Source organism: Amblyomma maculatum, chromosome 11 (genome assembly GCF_055883805.1).
Source record: "Amblyomma maculatum isolate TAMU_Amacu chromosome 11, ASM5588380v1, whole genome shotgun sequence".
Lineage (NCBI taxonomy): Eukaryota > Metazoa > Arthropoda > Arachnida > Ixodida > Ixodidae > Amblyomma > Amblyomma maculatum.
The window spans coordinates 97950773-97976762 of NC_139354.1; the positions used below are offsets into that span (position 1 = coordinate 97950773).

At 45.9% G+C, this 25990-nt stretch overlaps 1 long non-coding RNA gene and 1 pseudogene across 1 annotated transcript in view; one reads left to right on the forward strand and one right to left on the reverse strand.

Moving 5' to 3' along the window:
• Positions 1 to 25777, reverse strand: part of LOC146174471 (uncharacterized) — a 55635-nt gene extending 29858 nt beyond the window's left edge. The window contains exon 1 of the long non-coding RNA XR_014701784.1: positions 25539 to 25777. This is a non-coding gene — a long non-coding RNA (uncharacterized LOC146174471). The remainder of the gene's footprint in view (positions 1 to 25538) is intronic.
• On the forward strand, positions 362 to 10845 carry LOC146174473 (uncharacterized; annotated as a pseudogene).
• Positions 25778 to 25990: the final 213 nt, after the last annotated feature.

The following is a 25990-nucleotide window of genomic DNA, read 5'->3' on the forward strand; positions in this document are numbered from 1 at the left end:
CACAAATCGCGAGCGCTATAGTGATTTCTTGCGATATCTTAGGGTTAGTTGAGTGGTAGCCTCCACCATCACTATGTGCGCATTTGACCAAATAGGAGTAGAGAAGGTATCGATGTTGCATTGCACAATTTTTAAATTTTCGTTTTGCGAAATGCTTTACCTCATGGTTTGCTTCAAACTGAACCTCCGGCTCAATTGCATTTCATAATGGCTCCAGCTCACCTCTTCTGGATGATAATTCGGGAACCTCTATTTGATTCCGAAGTAGGAAACATTATTATTTAGGTGTGGAAGGTTTACTGTATGCTTTTAGGGGTACAGGTGGACACTGGGGGGGCTATGAGTGTTGAGTGACGAGGAGATGGCCAGCCTTCGTGAGGAGGTAAGAGGTTTTTCACAGGCCGTCCCCAACTCATCACACGACTCACAGATACGCGAGAGTGTGTCTACGACAGTGATTGATCCTACACTACATGTTCGGTCCGATCTGCACGGCCTCCCCCAAGTGAAAGATGTAAGCACAGAATCAATAGCCCTAAAATGGGACAGAAAGAATGACTCAAGAATGCAGCGTCCAGGCTGATATAGCTGATCAGTTCAAAATAAGCAATAAACGGATTCAGTACAAAAATAAAACAATATTTTTACGCAAGTGGCAGCCTCAAGTGAAAAATGAGACCAGCGTTGCATGGAAAAAAATTTCTTTGCCTAAAATATTATGGAAACATAGCGGCGTCGGAAGTCGTCATCATGCTCGTCGGTGGTAATTCTATGAATGCCCACAGAATGTGGCAGCGCTAAATTGAGATTCGGCAAAGAACTATCTAGATAACAGATCGAACGAACCTTTAAAAGTCTGGAACCTTAATGAAACTGTTGTGCCTCGCTGCGAACAGTCGGGAAAACTTTCGACTCATATTGGACTAAAATTGATAAAGGCGCGTTTCAGTACAAATATGAGTCAGGCGCTGTTCCGTGTGCTACAGTAGCAGTGAAAAGGCTGCGTGCTGCTGGCTGTTGAAAACAAGAAAAATAATGCTTTCAATGGCATGCGGTTATATATAGTGCCTTAACGTTCATTTCAATTTGTGATTACTAAACCTATCGCTGCTTTCTTTAAGTAAAACTCGCCTTTCTAACAGTCACTGGCAGTTTTGACTTTCGACTGGTGCACTGCCGACATTATACGTCCTCTGCTCAGTGACAGACAAGAGGCAGATACGTCAAAATTGTCTTTTCCGTTCAACCAGTAGTTCTTTCATAATAAAATTAGACCAGGACCCATTAAACTACGCGCATATGAAGAGGATAACTCTGTTCAGGCACCAATAAAAAGTTTTGCTTAAGGTTGGACTTGCGAAAGAAATTAATAAACTTCTCGAAGCACATAACACGCGATTTTTTGAAGAGCAATATGTTTCGACCGGAGCAGCTGTCCTTGCTAAACCAGTAACAGCAATTCTCTGCTCAATCCTGACATAGTGGTACTTCTTCATCTAACACTGTTCTAGCGCCACAATACAGAGATTGAGGAGTCAAAATTCAAGGGGGTAATAGAAAAGGCGTTTATAACGTATTTTTATTAAGTCAACTTATTGAAGCCACTCTTCACATGATTGAATTCTCAACATCTAGTGATTTGGTTTACATGTGTCTTAAAGTGTAACCATGCTAAGTTAGGCCGAAATAGCATAACAACGAAAATGCAAAAATAGGGAAGCAAGTTTAGCATGGCTATAATAGCTGGTACGTAACCTCGGTTTTAGCAGCAGCCGAGCGGAAGAGGTTGAAGCAGGGCTATTGCTCCAGGGGCAAGCACTGTTTATTTGATGTACTTCACAAACAATATTGCGCTGCTTTGGTTAAGTTGGGCGTAGACGCGAAAACAGAAAAAAATTCCTGAATATTGTAATAAGCACGTTGTATTGGTCATACAGATGCAAAGGAGTGGTGTGGAGAGTCATGCTAGCTCGGGGAAGCGCGCAGGTTGGTCGTTTCGGTGGTACACTGACTACTGGCTCGAGGCGAGATACTTTACAAATATGATTGTGGTGATAATCAATAAAAAAAAAACAATTCAGGGGCGTTGGTCGGGTAAGCTGAAACACGTAATAAATTAAGGACCGTAAACTCTTCATTAGAACCACATCATCATCATTCTGCAATGAAAACCGACATCTTTGATTGTAGGTTTGCCTATAGACAAACTTTTTATCTGAACAATGATGATTGTTGGAAGCTCTGTCGTAAAAGAAACATTTTCGTGCTTCAAAGACATTTGTTTGAGAGCATTATTGTGAAAATGTGCCGAATATGATTGTGACCTACATTTTTTCGGTTGTCTTGTTTTGTGTTCCGCAGCAAAACTCAGCGCCGAAAATTCTTTGCCTTAGAGAAACGTCTAAAGCTGCACTACGAATATTCTTTGCGAATATACCGAATTATTTCAAAAGTAAAAAATTATTCATTTTGATTTTCCACTGGAAAGAACGTCATTTCTAAGCTTCCGCAGTTTCTCCTCCGGTGGACCTTAAAATTTTCTTCAATACATGGCATCTTCAGAAATGCGAACACATGACGGGAGCATTAGGATAGATGGGTGCTCCGATTCTGTGCTTCAGTTACTGGAACGTATTTACCCTCTTATTCAGACAGGTAGCCTAAAGATGTTGTTCCACCAGGGACTAATTGAAAGAGCGTATTTTGGTATATCAGCAGCAATAATGCTCAGTAATGCGTAGGGCAGTGCGGGCAGTTGATTTAGCGAATGTTACTTCAAGTATGCTCACAAGGCGGCGTCATTTGCATTTTTAAACTTTCTCAGCTCCTAGAGAATATTGACTTTCTATTTCCGAAAGCCAAATGAAATTTACATCTTGCGTGCCAGCTTAAACCTCCCAGGGCACCGTTCCTATTACTTGCTTTGCTGGCGGCTCCCTCATTTTATGATCACACTGTTCAAGACGGCGGACGAGTGCGCGCGCAAGGACACATATAGGATGGTGTCCCATATAATAGGCCAAATACAAAAGCTTTTTGCGAAAGCAAAGAAGACGACGATGGCGAAAAGGATTACGTGGACCAACGAAGCTTTATGATGATGAAGGAGTAGTCAGTGACATAGCAAGCGCTGATTGGTGAACAAAAGACGACGAAGACGGCGATAAGGCTGACGCGTATCAATGCGGAGGTTATAAAAAGGCGCGATATCGAGAGGCAAGCGGGTGAAATCCAGAGAAGCGGAGGCTCCAGGAGGTGAGAGACGCCTTGGCTGGGAGTGAACAACGCTGGCAGCTGTACCGGCGCCCTCATTTTGTACGACACTGCACCGTAGACTCCCGGCTATTTTCGAATCGGTTCCTGGGATTGAGCGACTACTCAGCCACCTGCTACATCCATGGGGCACCGCCAAAGCTCGTACCACCGTCCAATTTCATCTTTCAGAAGGTTGACCTAAACGCCGTCACGAACGCCGAAGTTGCTTCAGATCAAGCTTCAACGGAAGGTCGTCCATTGCGGGCAACAAGATCAGCTCATTGCAAGCCAAATGCCACCTCGATGCCGACGCCATAGCCTGGACCAACGAAACGCGTCGGCCGCTTCGAACTGTAAGCTCGAACGCTGTCTCTTAGTGGGATGCATCGTGCCTATCATTAGTCTTTGTAGGTTGTGTTAGTGTTTTGTTAATTTTTTTGCGATAGAATATGTGTGTGTAGGTGTAATAAATGTTGGTCCGTGTGGATACGGCTGGCGTCTAGTTTATGCTTTCGGCCTGAGGAGGAGGAGGAAGAACATTTATTTCCGCCGAATATGGTGCAGCAGCCCCCCTACGGGTCCGCACGCAGGTGTCCGGGGAGGCAGTCTGTCGCACCGCGGCCAGAGGACACCCGGCTTCGTCTAGGAGAAGAGGTCTTCAGCCTCGGCCGCCAGGCGGATGGCGAATCGCTGCGTTTTTTCGTCGGAGCTTCTTAACGTGGTCTCCCATTCATCGCTAGTTTTAATCGCATTGTGCCCTGGGGCACGAACGCATCTCCATATTATATGATCTAATGTTGCCACATGGCCGCAAAATTTACAAATTTCGGTTTCTGCACCGTCCCTCTTCCGCCCTCTGGCACCCGTCCGACTCCTCCACAGGGGCGAAAAGAAATTTCGAGCTTGGAGTCTTCTCCAGTCGTACGATTCCTTTTTACTCAGGGATCTAACCGGTGGCGGATATATCCTCCGGTCTTTCTTCAGGTTGTCGGTTACATTCCTAAAGGTACCAATACATTCTTTGGTGTTAGATGTTGTGGAGGCGTCCGCAGCACCCCGAGGTAGCGAGGAGCATGTGGGCAGCCCCGTTACCGGCGAGACCGGCGTGTGCAGGGGTCCAGATTACGGTCACACTTTCGGCGAGAGACGACTCGTTCAGAAGTTTTGCAGCACGATTGCTGACTCTACCCTTGCTAAAATTTCTAACCGCCGCTTTGCTATCGCTGATGACGTGTTTCACGCCTGGTCGTGCAATGGCAATGGCTATTGCAATCTCCTCCGCCTCTACCGGCGGTAGATCTCGGTTTCTTTTTATTCCTATGGCGATCCCAGTGTCTAATAGGGCGACCGAGGTTACGTCGCCTTCTTTCCCGATCGCTGCATCGGTGTAGGCGACCGGTCCTGGCGGGAGTTTGTCCAGTTTGTTAGCGAGGTGCTTAGCTCTGCTTTTCCTCCTCCCCTCGTCGTGTACGGGGTGCATGTTCTTCGGTATGGGCGAGACGTATAGATGCCTTCTGATTTCTCGATCTATGCTTTCTCTGACACTTTCGCCTTCCCCGGGCGCTAGTAGGTTTACCCAGTCGAGGATTTGCCTACCCGCCCCCGTTCCTGCGAGTCGCTCTCTCTGGGACAGCCTGACTGCCGCAGCCAGCTTTCCACTCATTATGCAACCCCATTTTCTCTAGAATGTCGTTAGAAGTAGTTATGGGGAGTCCTAGAGCGCACTTCGTGCATCTCTTAATTATGGTGTTTAATTTGTGTTCTTCGGTCTTGTTGATATTTAGAAATGGAGTCGCGTAGCACATTCTGCTCGTGACAAAAGCTTGCACGAGTCTGAGTCTACTAGCCTCCGTGAGACCACTCCTTCTGTTGGACGTCTTCCTAAATACTCTGACTACGAGCTCCGCCTGACCTTTTAATTTCTTAATCAGGCTTGTGTTACTGCCCCTACGGTTGATAATCATACCTCATATTCTAATTTCATCTACTTTCGGGACTTCGTTTCCGTTGACTTTAATATTGATATCTGGAGTTAACTTCCCACTACTGCTGGTCATTACCAGGAGCTCCGATTTTTCTGGCGAACAGCATAGACCTACGTCCTCTGCGTGATTGCTGATTATATCTGCTGCCTCTTGGAGCCTGGATGTAATGTACGAGTCGTTCCCTTCGCACATCCAGACGGTCACATCGTCCGCGTAGATGCTTAGTTTTAAGTCATCGAGATAGCCAAGCTTACTGGGCAGCTTTCTCATTACGATGTTAAAAAGGAAAGGTGAGAGCACAGCCCCCTGCGGAGTGCCTCTGTTACCCAGCGGGAACTCCTCCGAGCATAAGCCCTGAAAGCTGATGATCGCCGTCCTGTCTCGCAGGAATGATCTAATGTAGTTGTAAGTTATTTCGCCTACTCTAAGCTCAGCGAGCCCGTCGAGAATGGCGTCGTGGCTGACGTTGTCAAAAGCTTTTTTAAGGTCTAAGCCTAGAATAGCTTTCGTATTTTTTTTCCTGAAGTCTCTGACAACATCGTTATGTAGTCTGAGCATGGTATCTTGCGTACAAAGGCCGGGCCTGAATCCGACCAATTCAGCCGGCCACACATCATTCTCTTCGGTGTATTTGGTTAGCCTCCTCTGAATAACTTTCTCAAGTAGTTTGCCTACGCAGGATGTTAGTGATATTGGGCGGAAATTCTCCAAGACCGGTGGTTTTCCCTGCTTGTGGATTAGGGTGATCTTAGCCCTCTTCCACTCTTGGGGTACTTGACCACTCTCCCACACCTGATTTAAATATTTGGTTAGGGTATTGATCGATTCGTCGTCCAGATTTGCGAGCGTCTTGTTATTAACGAGGTCCGGCCCGGGGGCCGAGCGTTTTTTTAGGCCGTGCAGCTCCGCTCTGACCTCTGCCACTGTTATGGACGCGTCAAGCTCGCTGTTCGCCGGTCCGTTGTAATCTCTGTAATGCGCTGTGGCGGGGGGAGCTACGTACGTGGACTTGAGCTTGTTAATAAGCTGTTTGTCCGTACCCTTAAAGTTATACCTCGCCTTGACCTGTTCTATGTTGGCGGCCGTTTTGGACTTACTGGGTTCTATCAGGAACCTGAGCAGTTGCCAGGTCTTGGCCCCATTCATGGTGCCCTCCATCTCGTCGCATTTGTTATCCCAACGTTGCGACTCGAGTTTCCGGGCGTATTTTTCTATTTCGACATTGTGTCTGGCTATCTCTCTCCTGAGATTGCGGTTCCACTTTTGCTTTTCGAGCTTCTTCGTTAGCTCTTCTTTCTTTTTGAACATGCCGAATAGCCTGCTATCCATCGCCTCAGGCAGAGCTTCGCCTTTAATTTCTTCGGTGGCCTCGTTTAGATGGGTAATTAATTGGGCGGCCCAATTTTGAATGCACGCTATATCTCCAATTTCTTCCCGTTTTTCGGATCTGTCTGAATTTATCCCAATCCACTTGGGTTTCCGTCCGACACACAGCGGGCTTAACACTCACTTTCCTACTTAGTTCTACCTCTAGCACGTAGTGGTCGCTACCTAGATCCTGATGCATGTTCGTCCACTTGACTATGCCAGTTCTATGGTAGAGAGTCAAGTCCGGGTTTGTGTCCGCTGACACACTGTTGCCCACCCTCGTCGGGCATCTAATGTCGTTAGCGATGTAGAGGTTTGACTCAGTGATATCTTCGAACAGCGTTTGACCCTTCGGGCTGCTGGTCCTGTAACCCGATTCTCGATGTCGGGCATTAAAATCGCCGGCTATTATTAGTGGGTTCTTACCTGCCAGGCTAATCGCTCTCTTAAATATCGGGCCAAACCTCGCCTTCGTGCACTTCGGGGAGCTGTACACATTGAGTACAAATATGCTGCCTCTGTTCTTTTTACCGGTCAGGATGTCCACAAAGACCGTTTCGGTCTCCCTGTTGCCTACTTCGTGCTCGACGACGGCGACGTTGTTTTTGACGTACGTCACGACCTGTGTTTTACTTCCCTTCCCGCTATCGTAGCTTTTGTACCCCGAAAGCTTCCATACACCTCGCGTTTCCTGCAGAGCCATTGCCAAAGGCTGTGTGTTCTGGCTAGCTACGTACTGTTGCAAGAGCCATCGCTTCATTGACAACGACCGGCAATTCCATTGCCAAATTTTAGACGTTTTTGGATCCATTATGATTTTGATATTGTATACCCGATGCGTTGCAAAGGGCTTGAAGTATCGCTTCTAGCACTCCAAATCTCGCCTCGAGTTTCTTATTCAGGTTCAATTCGAAGTCTATGATTTCATCCATGACTAATTTTCTAAATGCGACGTGCTTTCTGGCTTGTGCAATTACGCTAGTGTCGTCTGATTTACGTTTCGCGGGTCTAGCCTGATCGATATTCATTTCATCTGAGTCGTCACTGTCCCTGCCACAATTGCTCTCGCTTGCCCCACCGGGGCCCCGTATGTCGGGCGGCCTGAACATCCGAGGTGCCTGTGGAGGTATAGCTTTTGCCTCTTTTAACTGTTTAATTACCTCGACTAGGGATTTGAGGGTTTCTTTAATCTCTTTGATGTCTTCTTTAATGATTCTGACTTCTTTGCTATGCTCGGCTTGAGTCTGCTGTAATTCCGAAAGTTCCAAGTTTTTTTCTTCGGAGACCCCGCTAGCGAAGCTGACCGACTTACCGCCTGCGTTAACTTCTTCATTCGTTTTTGCTTGTCCGGCCGGCGTCTCCCCGGGCTTCGGCCAGTGGTTCTTGTCGTCCTTGGGTGGCGGTGGTTGTGGCGGCCCCCTGTTCTTGCTCTTGGATCTGGGCTCATCTCTGGTGACGGATGCGCTGGAGTCTCTCGCACGGCCCGGTGTGCCCGCGGCGTCGCCTCTTCCTCTTGAGCTGCCTCGGGTTTGCGATGGCTCTTGCTGCTTGTTTTGAGCCTGGATGGCTTCTTTGTCCGCTTGTCGGACTTTGAGAATGTACGGGGTCCGGTACATGCTTCTGCAGCGGTTGTGCCCCAGGGGGTGGCAGCCGCCGCACAGTAGGCACTGCGGCTCGCAATCTTGTTCGTGCCCCTCCGATGGATTAAGCATTCTGCACCCTCGGCATCGAGGGCTGGTGGGGTCCGGGCAGACGTCCGACTGAAGGCCCAGGTTGCCGCATGCGTAGCACACATCGAATTTCTTTTTGTAGAGGTTGCACCGGTATAGCAGTCCGTTGAACCACACCTCTCGCGGGACTTCTTGGTCTTCGAAAATGATGAGCATGGTTTTGGACTTTTTCCCGAGCCTCCTCGCTCAAACGTAGCCAGGGTTATCTCTGAGTCCCTGCCGAATTTCCTCCTCCGTGACGTCCAGCGGAACGTCGTATATGACGCCCTTGCCGCCCTCCGGCATGGCCGCGTGAGCAGTTGCGTCTATCTCGACTGGCCCGATTTTTATGGTCGTAATTTGCTCGTACCGCTTCGCCCTGCCGAGCTCCGGGGTCATAATTAGTAGGGACTGATTCTTCGGGTTGGCGATGAATCTGTCTTCCCCGTTCAGGTTGAGGCCTGCAGCCGTAACCAAGACCTGGCGTAGCTTCGGTCCCGCTTTCCTTGTCAGCTGATCGGCGCCACCGTACGGTCGCAGCACTACGCGGAACATCTCCTTCGGTATTTTTGATCTGACCGTGCCTACGGATCTCTCGGCGAGTGGCCTTTTTATCGCTTTTTGCCGCGATTTCGGCCTGAGTGTTCTGAGATTCGTCACAAAGAAAAGTGTCGAGCCTGCCAGGATATATTTTCTTGATTATATTCTATTTGTCTCGGATCTTTGAGATTTTTCGGCAGCAAAGAGTGTGGAATTGGCAATGACATTACATGTGACTCTTAAGCTGGGGGAGGCGGTGAGTCTATGAGCAAAGAGTAGGCGATCAGCCTGTGAGCAAGAATTGAACAGGTTATGAGATGAAAGAGCACAGGCAATTAAGGATACGCGTGGTGAAGCCGCGGAGCTAGAGCGTGGAGCAGAGTGAGAGCGTGAAGCAGCGCGTGAAGGCGCGGAACGAGGAGCAGAAATCAGCGAAAGAAGCGAAGGAATCGGAGTAACGCGAAGTTAGAAGAGTAACGCGTGAGAAGGAAGAAGCGAGGGAAGCAGAGGAACGTGAAATAAGAATAATTGAACGAGAGAGAACCTTTTTGCTGTGGAAACAACAGCAGTTGATGGGAGAACGCGAGGGGAGCATGGATGACGATCGGGGCTTTGAACTAGGAATCGGAGCGCCTAGATCGATGAGAGTTTGTCCGAGGAAGCTGCTGGCTCCTTTTGATGACAAAAGACATGACTTGGATGCATATCTGCAACGATTTGAGCGGATAGCATTATGACAAGGTTGGGAGTGCTGTGAATGGGCAGCAGTGTTGAGTACGTGTTTAGTCGGGGAAGCGCTGAATGTGTTTGGTAGTAGGCCTGCGTCTGATTCCATGGATTACGATAAAATCAAGAAGGGACTTCAAAGATTCAGGCTTACAGCAGAGGGTTTCCGCGAGAGATTCCGCACCACGAAACCTGGGGATTCTGAAACCGCTGAGCAGTTCGTATGTCGGTCAGCCAATTACTTCGATAGCTAGTGGCTTGAGATGTCGAACACAGAAAAGAGTTTTCAAGGTGTGCGTGACAAACTGGTGACAGTGCAGTTCCTAGTATGCTGCAGTCCAAACCTAGCAGTATTCCTGAAAGAAAGAAATTTGGGGTTATTAAAGAGGTTGCCGAGAATGCAAACCAATTTCTCGAAGCTCAAGATCTCAGGAATATAAGCAAGGGGAAGGCATAAAATCAGAAAGTTTCAGAATTTAATTCAGCAAAACCAAGATCCTCTGGCGGGGCTTTCAAGGCACCAACCAGAGTTTCCCTCTATAACAGGGTAGGACACCGTGCAGCTGTCTGTAGATCTAGTAGTGCGGCCCGAGGACGCAGGTCGTGGGTGAAGGTTGCAAAAGGAGAGGGTATACTGTGGAAGAATGCCAATATAGAATGCAGGACCGAGCTGCATGTGTTGTTAATTTAAAGATAGAATTTATCACACCAGCCAAAGTTCCACAGCCCAAAGAGCAGCAAACGCCACTGAAAAATGGGGTAGAGAGTGGAACGCCCAAGTCGAAACCAGCAATGCCAGTGATGGTTGGACTAATAGGGGACCTTCATATATTGGTACTTAGAGACAGCTTTGGTTCGGAGAAGCCTAGTGAGGAATGAAGACCTAACAGTGGAAGCGACCGCTGACACTCTGGTGGAAAGCACGGTTAGGTATCTGCCAGAAGCCAGGATTCTAGTGTCAACCCCCTATTATACCGGAGAGCTATTGGCAAAATGTGTAGAGCAACCAATCTACGATTTCATCTTGGGAAACATTCCGGGTGCAAGAAGCGTCAATGACCCTGATCATTTAGAGAATTATCGATGTTCGGAAGCACCAAAACCAAGAAAGGAATACGACTGGCTAGCAAGGGGATGGTGCAGTCAGTTTTTTGTCGGCAGTAGAGACGCGAGCGCAAAGAGACAGCCAGAGCGACGCAGCGGCCGCTCTCTACTCCCGTTGCAATTTGTCTGAAAGTAACAGCGAGCCAAATGGCAATTAAGCAAAGAGAAGATTCGAGCTTGCAAGCTGCTTCGATAAAATAGGAGAAATGCAGAAAAGGAGACGGAGTCCTACCTTGTTTCAGTTTCAATACGTAGACGTCCTTCTTCACAGGAAATGCATATTTAGCTCAAGAAGGCAGGTCCAACCACTCGTGTCACCAAAACATTTGCGAGAGATGCTTTTACGCTTAGGACGTGAAACCATTGTGACCCGACACCAGGGGGTTCAGAAGACGGTGTTCAGAATCGCCAAGGAGTTCTTTTGGCCAGGCGTCCAAAGCGAAGTTAAACGCTTTGTTAGGTCATGCTACGTTTGCAACGCACAATACCAAAGGGAAGAGTTAGTCCCGTACCACTGGGCAAGGTGCCAACTATCGGCCTACTGTTTCAGAGTGGCTATTGACATTGACCAATCTCTACAAGATCTATTAAAGGCAATAGATATGTGCTTACCTTGGCCGACATGGCTACTCGTTATCCTGACGCCGTTGCATTGAAAACCATCGACAGTATCCAAGTTGCTGAAGGTCTTTAGGAGATGTTTGCTAGCTATGGAATTTCCAACGAGGTTTTAAGTAATCGTGGATCAAATTTCACGCCGAATCTGATGAAATAGCTTAACCGCCTTCTGTCTATAGGGCATTTACTAACAATGCCATACCATCCCATGAGTAACGGTCTAGTAGAGTGATTCAATGGGACGCTCAAAAATATGATATAAGAAAATTTGCCAGGAAAGACCAACCGATTGGGATAGATACCTTCCAGCTCTTTTATTTGCTTTGGGTTCTCTCCCTTCGAGATGTCGTATGGGAGAACCTTTCGACGCACTTGACAATATTCAAGGAGCTGTGTGCAAATAAAGAGATTGCAGCGGAACTCACAGCGACATACACATGTGTGCTTGAGTTGCGAGCCCAGCTGAAGGAGACATGTAGGATGGCCCATGAAAGGTCTCGAGAGGGCTCGAGAACGCTGTAAAGGCGACTACGACAGGAAAGCCACCAATGGTCACGGATCTCCGGAGAACGCTCAGGCTGAAAGCATGAACTAAACGCCGGCCGCACCTACACGGACGCCCATTTAATACACACAAACACACACAGATGCTAACTCGCAAACAAAATTAACAAAAAACTAACACAACCTACAAAGACTAATGATAGACACGATGCTTCACACTAAAAACCAGCGTTCCACTTTCACACTAAGAGACAGCGTTCGAGCTTACAGTTCGAAGCAGGCGACGCGTTTCGTGGGTACAGGCAATGGCGTCGGCGTCGAGGTGGCGTTCGGCTTGCAATGAGCTTGTCTTGTTGGCAGCAACGGACGACGTCCCGTTGAAGCGTGACCTGAAGCGACGTTGGCGTTTATGGCGGCGTTGAGGTGAACTACCGCTACGAGTTTACCTTGCGTCATAGATCTTACATTCCATGTTGCTATGGGATACATCTCCTTGCAACATCGGACTTTCCGGTCGCTTCCCAACACATCCACAACTGAGCGTCCTTTTGGCTTTAGCCCAGCCGCTTCATTCGTCCTGGAGCTACTAGGAATCGCCCTTTGTTCATCCCCAGTAACATGTGGGACGCCTTCCAACCTTGGGGGCTCATCTTCCGGCGCCATATCATTAATGGTATTGTGACTGGCCATAGGGTTTTCTTGGCAGGAAATGCTGGAGTGGGTTGCCATTACCTTCTCCAGTGAATCACATTTTGTCAGAACTGTCTGCCGTGACCTGTCTATCTTGGGTGGCCCTACACAGCAGAGCTCACGACTTCATCGAGTTTCGCAAGCCCCTCCGCCACGACAAGGCAGTGATCCATGAAGGGGGACTCTTGATTACTGAGCCCCAAAACATTGGTGCGTCCACAGCAGCGACCACCGCGCTTTGATAAAGGCGAAGTGGAAGCCGCCTGTGCAGTGTCTAATGTCAGCGCGCAATAAAGAGCCCCAGCTGGTCTAAATTTCCGAAGCACTCCATACGGCGTCCATTAGCCGATCCAGTTTTGAAAATCCAAACATCATTTACCACATGCAAACTGAGTTATACTCAAGATAGCATTCTTTTGCTTCTTATTTCTTTGGCATGTACGACTAAGTATATTTTCAGGATATAAAAAGGCATAACATGCGTGACATGCAGGCGCGGCAGCCTAATGGGCAATATATATATATATATATATATATATATATATATATATATGAGGCACGAAAATGAGGCGGTGTAGCAGGGAACCACACATGAGCACGAAGCGGTTATTTATATGACTGACGCACCGACACAGTCGAATTGGTGAGGCTTTCTATCGATGGCAGGAAGCATGCAGAGCCCTTTATAACTGGCGAAAATTATATATGAGCAGTACCCATGCCAGTAATGCTTGCAGTTATTTAAAAACGTTTTTTTTTTTTCGACACTAACTCGCCACCGTCATTTGCGACAAACGACGCGGCCGCAGCGTCTCATAAGTTAAAGCAGCGAGCATTTCCGGGATCTTAAAGCTCAATTGGTGCCTCTCACTGGATGCTCTCTAGTTAAATAAATAGCATCAGGAATATACGAATACGTAAAGAAAAATTTCGAAGGCGCGACACTCAGAGTGCATGTGTGATTAAATGGACCTACATATGTAGCGCGGATGTGGGCCTGCTTGTGGGGCCGCCCTACATTGCAGGTTGCCCATAGTCGCATAAGTCCACTTCGGAGGGCACATCAAGCAGCACTTACACTGCTTTCGTTAAGCGGCGGTTTGCAAAGCATTATGCTATTTTTAATGCATCGGTGGCAATCCCTAGGCTACTCAAACTTACCGGGTGTCCCAGCCATGGAGGAAGTCCCAGCTAACTTGGACCAAGAGTTTTCGCGCTAACACAGTGAAACAAATTCAAAGATGTTCAGAGCCACCTATGCTAACCTCCAGCATTGTTCGTTCACTACAGTTGAATAATTAGTAAAAACTAATTAGCTAATTTTGTAATTATTGCCTTAATAGAAAAAGTTTTAATACAAACGTTTTATATCTTCTCTAAAAACGAATAAATGTTGTCTTCATCAGGCAACAACTTACGCCGCCCTCTTTATAGGCCTTCAAATAATGCTATCACTTGACCAGCTGTTAATTAAAATCCTTCGCCAACTGCCTACAACCAGAGAGCATGGCCCTGAAATGCGGGTTTTGCTATCTGGGACGCGTCTTGGGCCTAAAAGTGACGCAACAGTCACGAAGAAGTTTGTTTTTTTGTGTGCCAGACTTCATTTGCGGCTGGTAAAAATGTAACGTTTCGTAAACGCTAGTTTGATGAAAACAACGTAGCTAGCTTCTGTCCGAGATCAACTTTTCCTTTTACCTTTTCTCTCCTAAAGGCAATAATTAAAAAATAAGCGAAATACGTTTGCTTAATATTTCTTTCTCTGTGCTACGACAAACCATATTTTTTAAAACCTTAGTCCAAGTTAGCAGGGGCACTCGTTATATATTTCTTACACAACCTTCAAAACATTTCAAGTTTCGCAACAATTGTAACGTAGTTTGCCGAACGCCTGTTGCTCGTGCCTGCCTGTGGCACCACCTCTATCGTATCCGGTGAGCTGGTGTCATTTTTTTTTACATATGTTGGCACTGGTCTTCTAAAGTTGCAATATTTCTCTCACCGTACCCATGTAACTTCTCCGCCGTTATGTAAGTTCGGTACTTTAGGCTTTCTTATAAATTGGTAAGATTTACATCTGTCTTCTCCAATCTTACTTCGAATTTTTCGTAACATGTTTTTTATTCGTCTGTGTATCTTTTACATAAATTCGGCTTCCCATAGCACTAAGAGTCATCATGTAGGTACTGGAATCACTGAGGTTCCGGTCGTGTTCAAGAGTACTTTCCATTTCAACAAATAATTAGGCTTGCAAATCATTCCAGATTGAAGTCGATTATTGCGTATTGGAACGTTGTAAGGTATGTGCCTATAACTTCGTGACATGGTTGACTTCTCTCTTCAGTAAGCAAAATATTATGTACTCACTCTATGTCCGGAAAATAATATGTCTTCTTTCTGGCAGATTCCGAGTACAATAGTAAATAATTCACAGGAAAGGAAAGGCACAGTATATGTCACACTTTTTTTGTGAACACCTCAACCACGCCGTAAGGGAAGGGAGGAAGAGGGTACTGAATGAGGAAGAAGAAGAAAGGATAATATAGTTGAGGGCCCCGGGGTAATTTCGAGCACCTGGAGATCTTTAACGTGCACTGACATCGCACTGTACAAAACGGACGCCACTTTGTTTCGGCTAGCCGTAGCTAAGGGCTACTAAGCAATTTCGACCATGTAAGGTTATTTAAAGTATACTGACATCGCACAGCGCACTTATTCCTCTTCGTTTAACCTCCATTGAAACGCTGCCGGCGGCGGTGGGGCTTGAATCCGGGTGCACCGGCACAGTATTTGGGCATCCTAACCATTGCACCACCGTGGCGGGGCGGCAAAAGTCATTTGTGAACTTTCTGAAACTCATATTTGATTTGAATGTCCTAGTAGCGGCGTTCATTGCATAGTTTGACGGAGACATTGCTGGGTTAATAAGTAAGGTGTTGTCAATATAAAAAGGAAGAAACAAGAAGACGTTGTTTACTATTGGGCTTGTATATGGTCTTTGTCAACTGGTTGACTTCGTGGGCTTTTTAATATTCGCATTTGGCGCGCTAGTCATACCATTAAAAAACTTCCCCTAGGATCATTGTTTTGTCAAAAAATTGTCGGTATCATGATAACGCTAATACTGTTCTGGTAATAGGTCTAGAAGAGGCAGAAGTTATCTCCATTTCTCATCATGGCTCACGAAGTGGCGTCCGTGTGCTGTGCGATGTCAGCGCACGTTAAAGATCCCCAGGTGGTCGAAATTACTCCGTAGCCCTCCACTATGGCTCCTTTTTCTGTCTTTCCACTTTCACTCCCACCTTCCTCTCTTCCTTTACGGCGCGGTTCAGGTGTCCACAGAGCAAGTGTGACAGTTGCTGCGCCTTTCCCTTCCTGTGAATCAACCAACCAGCCCGCTCCCACATGTGACTTTTCACAACGAAACAGGGCAATGGTTAGAAAAAGATCACTTCATACTTGCAATCACTGAGGAATTCATCAGCTAGGATTACCAAGTACACATGAGATAGCCTACTCATGATCGCGTTTAGGCGCATGTTTTCACCGATGTGAATGACTGATAGCCTTAATTTGCATTATAAAATTGCACTGCACAAAACTGCACGAATACTGTTTGCGTGATGGTATTTGTTAACTTACACTAATACATGTCTTTGAAAACCTCTTTATTGAGGTCTTCTAAAGGTCCCATTTAGGCAGATGTGCATCTATCGCATATGGCTTGTTAGCGGTGAACGGACATTGACTCATAAAAGTTGAAGACCAGACCTCGTCCCAATTCTTCGGCACATGCAGTTATTGTAACATTGACCCCATTGACCAGGTAGACACTGGAACAATACAACAGAGCTGTATTTAGCACGTGCCTTAAGAACATTAAACGTGTTAGGCAAATTAAAACATATTTTTAAATAATTTCAACAGCATTAAATCCTTTACGAATTTGTTGGTCAGGGGTGTTAAAACGTCTTGCTGTCAAGCACAGACTATGGGGGAATTGTCATTAAACACATTCTTATGAGCATTAAACAAGATATATATGGTGTGGCGGTACACCATATATCCCGAGCGTCCACGTTTTACTGTGCTTAGCAATATACCGTGTCCGGGGAAAACAATTGTCCTATTAGGTTGAGCTAGCACTCGTGTTTGCTACGTCTGTCGCCCGCCGTAATAATTGTATATTGTGGGCATATGAAAACATTACCTGTGTGAATATTTATCTCGTCGTAAAACCCTCACAGTAAACCAAGGTTTAGCTGCCTAATGCTGATTTGGATGTACTACAAATGCAGATTGCACAAAAACAGCGTGCGGTATTAGTAACCTACGAGGTCGCTGTGGAGAAATAGCGCTCGTATGAAAGATCTGAAAATCCATCCTTTTGTGTTGCGTGCACGCCAGGTATGGTGCATAATCAAAAGAATTTCTCTTTTGTGAATCAAGTGAGGGTTTGTAGAACATGTATATGGTACTTTATATATTGTCACCAACACACGTAGCAAACAGAACAACAAACGAGCTGCCCTTTTTTTAATCAAGCGAAGCTCGAGACAGACGAGGACGACGCTCAGCCACGCGCCAAGACATTCGGCCACTTGGTGGCACTAGAAGATGGGCAGCGGTGTGGCATTGCCCCCCTTCCAAGAGGCATCGACCCGATGCCGCAAACGTAAAGGAACAATAGAAAAGCGGGGCAAGTTATATGGAAGTCTCTGGCTCTGGTTTAGACCCTAAAATTGTTTAACGATTATAATAAGGCTTCATTCTGGTGACGTGAACTATTTATGACTTCGGATGGCGAGTGGAGCGGACAGTGCCTTGTGGTAACACCTCGTAGTTCACCGCGCTAAGGTGACGGAGCACCTCGTAGGCTCCAAAGTAATGGCGCAGAAGCTTTTCAGAGCGCCCCCGCAACCGTATTGGGCTCCAAACCCAGACTTGATCATCGGGTGTGTAAGTCACCTCTCGGTGTCGCAGGTTCTAGCGCTAGGCGTCGTGTACTTGTTGGTGACGAATTCGCTGTCGGGCAAGTTGGCATGCGGCTTCTGCATCACGAATAAATTGGTCAGCCCCCACGACAGTGGAGGGACCCGAATTTCGAAGAAGCATGGCATCCAGCATAGTTAAAGGTTCGCGTCCGTGGACCAAATGAAATGGAGGGAAGCGTGTAGTTTCCTGGAGCGCAGTGTTGTATGCCAACGTGATGTACGGCATAATTCGGTCCCAGATCCCATGATCGTCGTCTACATACATAGAAATCATGTCGGTAATTGTCTTGTTAAGCCGCTCAGTTAGTCCATTAGTTTGAGGATGATACGCAGTTGGTTTGTGGTGGGTGGTGCCATTATGTCGAAGGACCTCGCTCGTGAGTGCCGATGTAAACGAGGTTCCCCTGTCAGTTACGACGACTATTGGGGCCGCGTGACGGAGTACAATGTTACGAGTGAAGAAATGCGCAACTTCCTCTGCGGTACCACGGGGAATGGCCTTGGTCTCACAGTATCGGCTTAGATAGTCAGTAGCAACCACTATATACCTGTTATCTATAGAGGACTTCGGGAATGGGCCCAGTAAGTCCATGCCGTGGAAATTAGCTAAAATACCAGAAGGGGGGTTCATGATATACGCAGATGATGTCACGATTTGGTCTGTTCATAAACAAATTGATAGACAGAATCGACATCTGCAAGAGGCTTTAAATACCATAGATGAGTACGTGCAAAGTGCAGGCCTGGAATTATCACCTCAAAAGTCCAGTTACATTCATGTTGCCAACAAGAATGGAAGAAAACAATTGGCAACGCAAAGAGTCTCCCTAAAGATTGGAAATCTGGCGTTGGAAGAGGTGGACGAGTTGAGAGTTCTTGGCCTAGAAATTCACAAATCCGGCAAAGGAACACAATGGCTACATAAGGTGAAAAAAGTAGCTGCGACTTCCCTAAACTTGATACGACGCATTTCGTCTAGGGGAGGAGGAGCTCGAGCGGACATGGCAAGACGTCTTGTACAATCAGTGTTACAGCCGAGGATACTATACCAGGCCCAATTCCAAAGACTCACGAGGCGGCAATGGGCGAAATTGGAAACAATAAATAGAAACGCAATGCGCACTATCACGGCCTTACCAAAACTTACCCCTATCCCTATTCTCCAAGAGTTTGCACAGATAAATACGTTGACCGAATTAATTGAACAACAAGAGGCAACAAGGGATATGAAGCGAAAGTACGTTACGCCCATAGCATCCTTGTACAACGAAGTGGCAGTTCGAACACCACCAATGGCTGACTCCCCTCCGTGGGAATTCACTACTATCACGACAAACAAGACCACTCGGCTTCGTCGCAAAGAAAAGCTGGCATCTCGACCTCTGGTTGATGCACTTCCAGGTACCTTAATTGCATATACGGACGCATCAATTATAGAAAATGGCGGTAGAACAGCAGCTACTAGTCCAACACACAGCGAACTAAAGGTACATAAAGAATATCTTTTAGAATACCCAGACCCGCTTGTGATGGAACTCTATGCAATCCGCGATGCTATGGAGGCCATAAATAAAATAGATTCGATAACAGAAGCCCACATCTATACAGACTCATTAGCCGCCATAAAACAACTGAAGAAAGTGACGAAGACGCTATGTGTTACCCAGGAAATCCACGCACTCAATAAAAAAACAATGATAAGCATCCAGATACATTGGACACAAGACAATGCTGAGAACGCCGAGCAGAGAAAAGTTGACCACCTCACACACAAAGTTCCACACACTAATGCGCCCCCCACCAAGCTCCCTTTCGATGCCCGCTCCGCTGTTTCCATTTTAGCATCCTCATTAAGGAAAAGTACACGTGCCCTCATTCCCCCGTGTACATTCCCACTCCCTCGTAACTTAACGAGATTGAAGGAGGTTTCCCTTAGAAGGATAAGAGCTGGGGCGGCCCTTACCCGGTCGGTAAAATTCCGATGGGAATCGCAAGCTTACATCGGACCAACCACATGCCCAAAGTGTTCCACACCAGCTGCAGAAGTGGATGTTCGCCACCTGCTATGGATTTGTGCAGGGACAAGGGAATCAAGGACACAGATTCTGCGCGAAGTGGGTCTAACCACAACAAAGGAAGAGGACTTTTCTAAATGGCTCACCGACAACGCTAAGAGCGGAAGCCTGCTCCGGTTCCTCACGGAAAACCATTTACATGAGTTTATATAATATGCCTTATGGCAAGTTTGCGTACAAAAAAAAAGTCCATGCCGACCTGTTGAAATGGGAATTTCGGGGGATCGATAGGCTGCAGGAGGCCAGCTGGTTTAATGGGCGGTGTCTTCCGCCGCTGGCACTCACGGCAGGTACGGACGTAGCGGTGCACAACGACAATTAGCCTGCGCCAGTAGTATTTTCGGCGTATCCGTGCCAATGTGCGCAAAAAACCGAGATGACCGGAAGAAAGGTCATCGTAGCACGCACGAAGAACTTCGTCATGAAGCGTGGTGGTTACTACTAGCAGATAAACAGTTTCTGTTGGACCGTAGTTCTTCTTGTAGAGCACACCTTCGCGCAAGCAAAATGACGGCAGTCCGCGCCTGAAAAGCTGAGGAGGAGATGACACGGTTCCTTCGAGGTATTTGATGAGGGGCAAAATTTCAGAATTGGCCCGCTGCTTTCGTGTTAAAGTGGACGAGGTGATAACACCAAGGCAAGCGGTACCGGCTTCGCAGCCGTCCGTGTGGCAGGGAGTACGGTCGCGGGACAGACAGTGAGCATCACTGTGTTACTTGGTGGACTTGTGCACGATAGTAACGTCAAATTCTTGCAACCGAAGGCTCCATCGAGCAAGCCGACCCGATGGATCTTTCAGGTTTGCCAGTCAACACAGTGAGTGATGGTCGCTCAAGACACGAAACGGATGACCGTACAAGTACGGACGAAATTTCATGACTGCCCACACAACAGCGATGCACTCCTTTTCCGTACTTGAATAGTTAACTTCAGAACGGGACAAAGTGCGACTGGCGCTAGCAATGACGCGTTCTGCACCGTCCTCCACTGAACAAGGACCACACTGAGTCCAAAGTTACTGGCATCCGTGTGCAGTTCCGTGTCAGCCTCTTCGTCGAAGTGACCAAGTATAGGTGTACATTGGAGACGGGACTTGAGTTCCGTGAAGGCTTGTTCCTGGTCGGGGCCCCAAAGGAACGGTTAGGCATCTTTTGTCAGGCGGGTCAGAGGCTCAGCTATCTTGGAGAAATTGTGAACAAAGCGACGATAGTACGCGCAGAGGCCAAGAAATCGACGCAAGCTTCGTTTATCTTCTGGTGTGGGGAATGAAGCGAAAGCGGCCGTCTTTTCTGGGTCTGGGCTAACACCTCGAGCGCTGACAATGTGGCCGAGAAATTTCAGCTCACTAAAAGCAAAGTGGCATTTTTCGGGTTTAAGAGAGAGACCAGCATATCGGATGGCCTCGAAAACAGCGCGCAAATGTTTCAGGTGCTCGTCGAACGTGCCCGAGAAAATTACGGCGTCGAGATACACGAGGCATGACTGCCACTTCAGGCCAGAGAGTACGGTGTCCATCATTCGTTGAAATGTGGCAGGGGCCGAGCACAGGCCAAACGGAAGCACTTTAAACTCATACAAACCGTCCGGTGTAATAAAAGCGGTCTTCTCACGGTCGCGCTCGTCAACATCTATTTGCCAATATCCACTGTGGAGGTCAAGTGACGAAAAGTAAGTGGCATGGCGAAACCGATCGAGGGTGTCGTCTATGCGCGGCAGGGGGTACACATCCTTTTTCGTGACGTTGTTGAGGCGTCTATAATCCACACAGAACTTCAAGGTTGCATCCTTCTTCGCGACAAGGACAACAGGCGAAGCCCACGGGCTCGACGACGGCTGGATAATGTCGTCCTGGAGCATTTCTATTTAGTTAAATGCCGAATTACACATAAGTAAATTTCTCACTTAGGATCATCAAGCAATGCCTTTATAGTCCAATCATTTTCCATTTTTGAACCACGTTTTCTTTTTTTTTCTTTTTCAATTTTATAACTCATGAATACATATTTCATTACAATGATTATATAAATTTATTATCGCCTATCACACACCAATTAACCACCAAACAATACAGCCCCCTATTTTGTTGTGCAGCGTTTTTACATAGCCTCCAGTTTTTTACGACACGTAGTGCGGGCAGCTACACCTACTATTTTAACGCCGATATTTTTTCATTAAAGCGAACTGGTGTAAACCATCGCTCAAAAGGCAGGCTAAAAGTCTGAAGACAACCACTTGCCTCATTGCACGCGCTAATGTGAAAGCACTCAGTGGTGTCTCGGATTTTTCTTTGGCTTTGTGCTGTTTCTCAGGGTCTTTGGTAGGCCTGTTTTGTGGAATGTGGATGGGATTTTGTCTATTTATACATTCGGCCTACGACTAACTTTGTCATTCATTATCTATTCTCACTGAGACACAAAAGCATAATAATAACTACTAGATCTTGTATTGGCTCATTGTGTGGACTGGATTGGATTCTTGGCTTTGACTTGTAGTCGGGCTGGGAATAAAGTTGCAAGGTATTATGCATTTTCATCATTGCATTAGGCTATGGTTTTGATTTTTGTTTATGTTATAGATTCGTGTTATGAATGATGTGCCTACTCATTGTTCAAATTTTTTTAATTCATTATCTACAAGAAATATTTAAGGAATAAGGTATTTGTCTTTTTGTCTTGCTATGCAAATTATGCTAATTAGCTTTGGATCGGTCTCGTCTGAAGCAAGCCACTGATGAGCTACTAAAGAATTTTGCCTTAATATATGCAGCGTGTGCGCCTTATAGAAGTGTTCTGGTGGTCATCTATTGAGAATTGTCTGAAGCTTGCATCAGCCAACCATACGACCGCTTTCCTCAAGAACTAGCTTTTCAGACGCAGCGATATTCAAGGAAGAACAAAGTAGTTCTGTGTCCTGGCGACCGTAGTGTCTGTGCTCGTTGCGCCCAACCTGCATTGCTTGATGACAAACATGTAGTTCCTTTTTCGCTTAATAAAGGGGAACACTGCTGAAGTACTGCACATTTTATCCCCGTCTTCATCAATTTTAAAAATGTCTATACCTTTGCTTAACTAACAGTGAGAGCCATATAAAATTTTTATCTCTAATAGAGATGATGGATCCAAAAATTTATTTGTAGGCAAAGAATTCCAGAGAACTATTTCCAAATTCGTGATATAACAAAAAATTTCTAACTTAAATGAGCAGGACAGTACCGTGTGCTTTGTAGCGGTAAGTTGACAGAATTAAATCCTCCTCTAGAGCGTAGCAAAATTTGCAAGGTTTCAGCAAAACGATGAAGATGAATATATATGTAACATTTGGTTCTCTCCGTGCACAATCCTCCATTAACATTTCATTGAAGAGAGTGATGCTTATTCGCTGTCTATTCTCTTCCCGCTCAATATCAAGAAGTAAAGAGAGCGGCCAGTAACGGTTAATAAATGTGGAACGAACTATGTTTGAGAATAACTTTGCATGCATTGACCTTTTTCAGGAGCTACCGCACAAATGGGGGACTGGTAGGGAGACGTACCCTGAAGAAACATGGTCCAGCCAAGCTTTTTTGAAACTTTTTACAGCGAATTGCAGCTGCCACAATACACCATTTCTTTAACTTCTAGACTGATGTCGCGGCTTTGACGGCGATAAAATTTATTGCAACACTAGCCAATAAAAAATGATAATTTCGCTTTCCCTTGCTGCACACATTTGATAATATTTGCGAAAAACAAATATTTCGTAATTTTCCTACATACCAATTACGCCATATATTGCTGATTTAGGTTCCGCCTCTCATCATCATTAGAGGCGGAGAGTGTGGCCTAAACCATGTACTTTTCGGGTTGATTTCTCCTTCCTACAAGGCATATATTACAAAAAGAATTATTTATTACTTTTGAGCTATAGAAGTAATCAAATCATTCGCATGATAAAAACACTCAGAAGGTTCAAGCGTGACTTAATTACTCGCAATTATCTTTAAAGAGGCACAAGAAAACAAGCTTTTAATTTTTGGTAAACAATTGTCGGACGTAATTTGCGGCCAAATGACGATTGCTTTAGATATTTATGAAAGAAAAGACGGGTCTGAACTGAGCTTATGATGTCCGCGGTATGCGACATGTATAAAACATAAGATGCTCTGAACTGAATTTATACGGAATGCGAAATGTTCTGCCAATGGGCATGAGTACTACGGGTGTCGAAATAAAATTACGATTATTATGGTAAAATGTCCGTTTAGTGCCCGAGACAGAAATGAAAAAGAAGCTGATATTCTAAATTGCCGGCATACAAATGCTGAACCAGATTTTTACAGCACCTGCCTTTAGGACGCCTATCGTGGCAGATTTTAATCTTCAAGAAAATACACCCAATATTCAAATAATTGTTGAATCCTGTAATAGATGGCATGCGAGCACTGCTGGAGAAAGGTTGCCAAAACACTAGGTTACACAATTCCCCACAATTTCCCATTGCCCTCCCCGGGCAATGGGAAAGAGGGTGACGGCAACGCGTACAAAGCTACGCGCTCTCCCGCGCGGGGAAGGGGGCTTTTCTCTACATGCTTTCCACGCGACGCCGCGCGGGCCTCGCGCCGTGCCGACTTGATGAATATGTGCGCCGATTTCGTGACAGTGTAGCATTCACAAACTCGTATTCTTTTATGAAAGGCATGGCAGACAGCCCTACATGTAGAAACTGTGGGCGCGATGAGTCTATAGGCCACATTCTTTGTGAATGCCCCATATACAGTGAGGAAAGACAGTGTCTGTGCCCTACGCTGGAGCATTTAGATGGACGCCCATTGAAAGAAATTAAGATTTTAGGTCCCTGGCCACGGCGATCGTCTTCGGTGAAGGCCTCCCAGGCACTGCTCCGCTTTGTGAAAAGCACAGTCCTAACGAAAGACTATGGGTTTGCTGTTATGTTAAGCGATATGACTGTGACGTGATGTGATGTGGCATGTCTGTGAAGTGAATGTACTGACTTCAACCATCTCTCTATAGGAACTTTTATATCCACTCACCCCCTTTCCCCAGTGCAGGGTAGCAAACCGGTTGCTTTTACGGGTTAACCTCCCTGCCTTTCCTCCTCATCATCCTTTTCCTCCTCCTCTTCCTGTACACATTGATGCGACTTTACGGACATTGTCTATTCTAGTTTTTGCTTCGTCACCCTGCCATCAGTGCGCAGTATGACTCATTTCCTCGGCTTTCGAAGTATTGCTCGAAGTGCCCTTGATTACTCCATGAAGCAAAAATGAGGCAGAGACAAGATGCAGATGCCTTTGTTCTCCGAAGATGCGAAGCCGTAGAAATGCCAAACTAGAAGATATTAATATGTGGAATAATTCCATGACATTCTTACGTGACATTCTGAAGCTCGGACGTTTGAACGACGGATACTAAAGAATAGCTCGAGAAATAATATTTTTTTTTAAATTACAGGGAAAAGTTAGCTGATAAATGGTATTCTGCGTCGGAAACATAGAAAAAGAAAACTAGTGTTAACTTTACATTTGCGTAAAAGGTCAGTACGTATTTGGTTTACTTTTAACGTTTCGCGGTGTTCTTCTCCGTATGGCATAGTTAAAAAGACCTCGCCTTTCAAGAACTTGTTAGTGGTTATTGAAAACAGATGCAAAGCGATCTATAATATTGCTACATAAAATCACACAGAAATAAGAAAAGAATTCGAGAAGGCAAGAGTAGAAGGGCGTAATGATAAACAACCTAAAATGATAAAAAACATAAATTTAGGTTAAGTGTCATTTATATATTTCTTCAAATTGCTTCCTGAAGACGCATTTAATTGCAAAATTAAACTTCCGCGTAGCGTGATTATAGGGCAGTACAGTATCTTTATAATTTCTGTCTTGCTTGATGCGCCTCGAATTGCTGCGGTCATGTCTGCAGATGGTCTTTCGGAACTCAAATTAACACTTCGTGAATAAATGAAATTACTTACTGCGATAAAACGAATATTGTACAGAGCAGCACCAAGTGCATCCAGTGCTGGCCCATTTCATTCTCTTACCGATAATTTAAAATCTAAACGGTCCTCCTTTTAGAGTGCTGTAATTCACTCCAAAAGCCTTGCAGCTTTTTATTTGAAGTCAGACTTGAATTTAAGAATTCAATATTTCTGATGCACTTCTGTACCTTCTAAACTTCTGCATGATAAGTATTGCAGTAGGAGAATTACTGCTGTTGGAAGAGCAGCTTATGTTAACTACAATGACGTGTCTTAAATTATTCATCTAGATATGCGGCGTAGTTGTAGAGAAGGAATATTTTTGCAGGGAAATGTTTATACAAAAGCCAAAGCGTCACAGATGGTGATTAGGTATGAATTGTGAAAATGCTGAATCGTTTGATATTCAAAGTGCCAGCGTAAAGATATTGGAGCGCACATGTCCC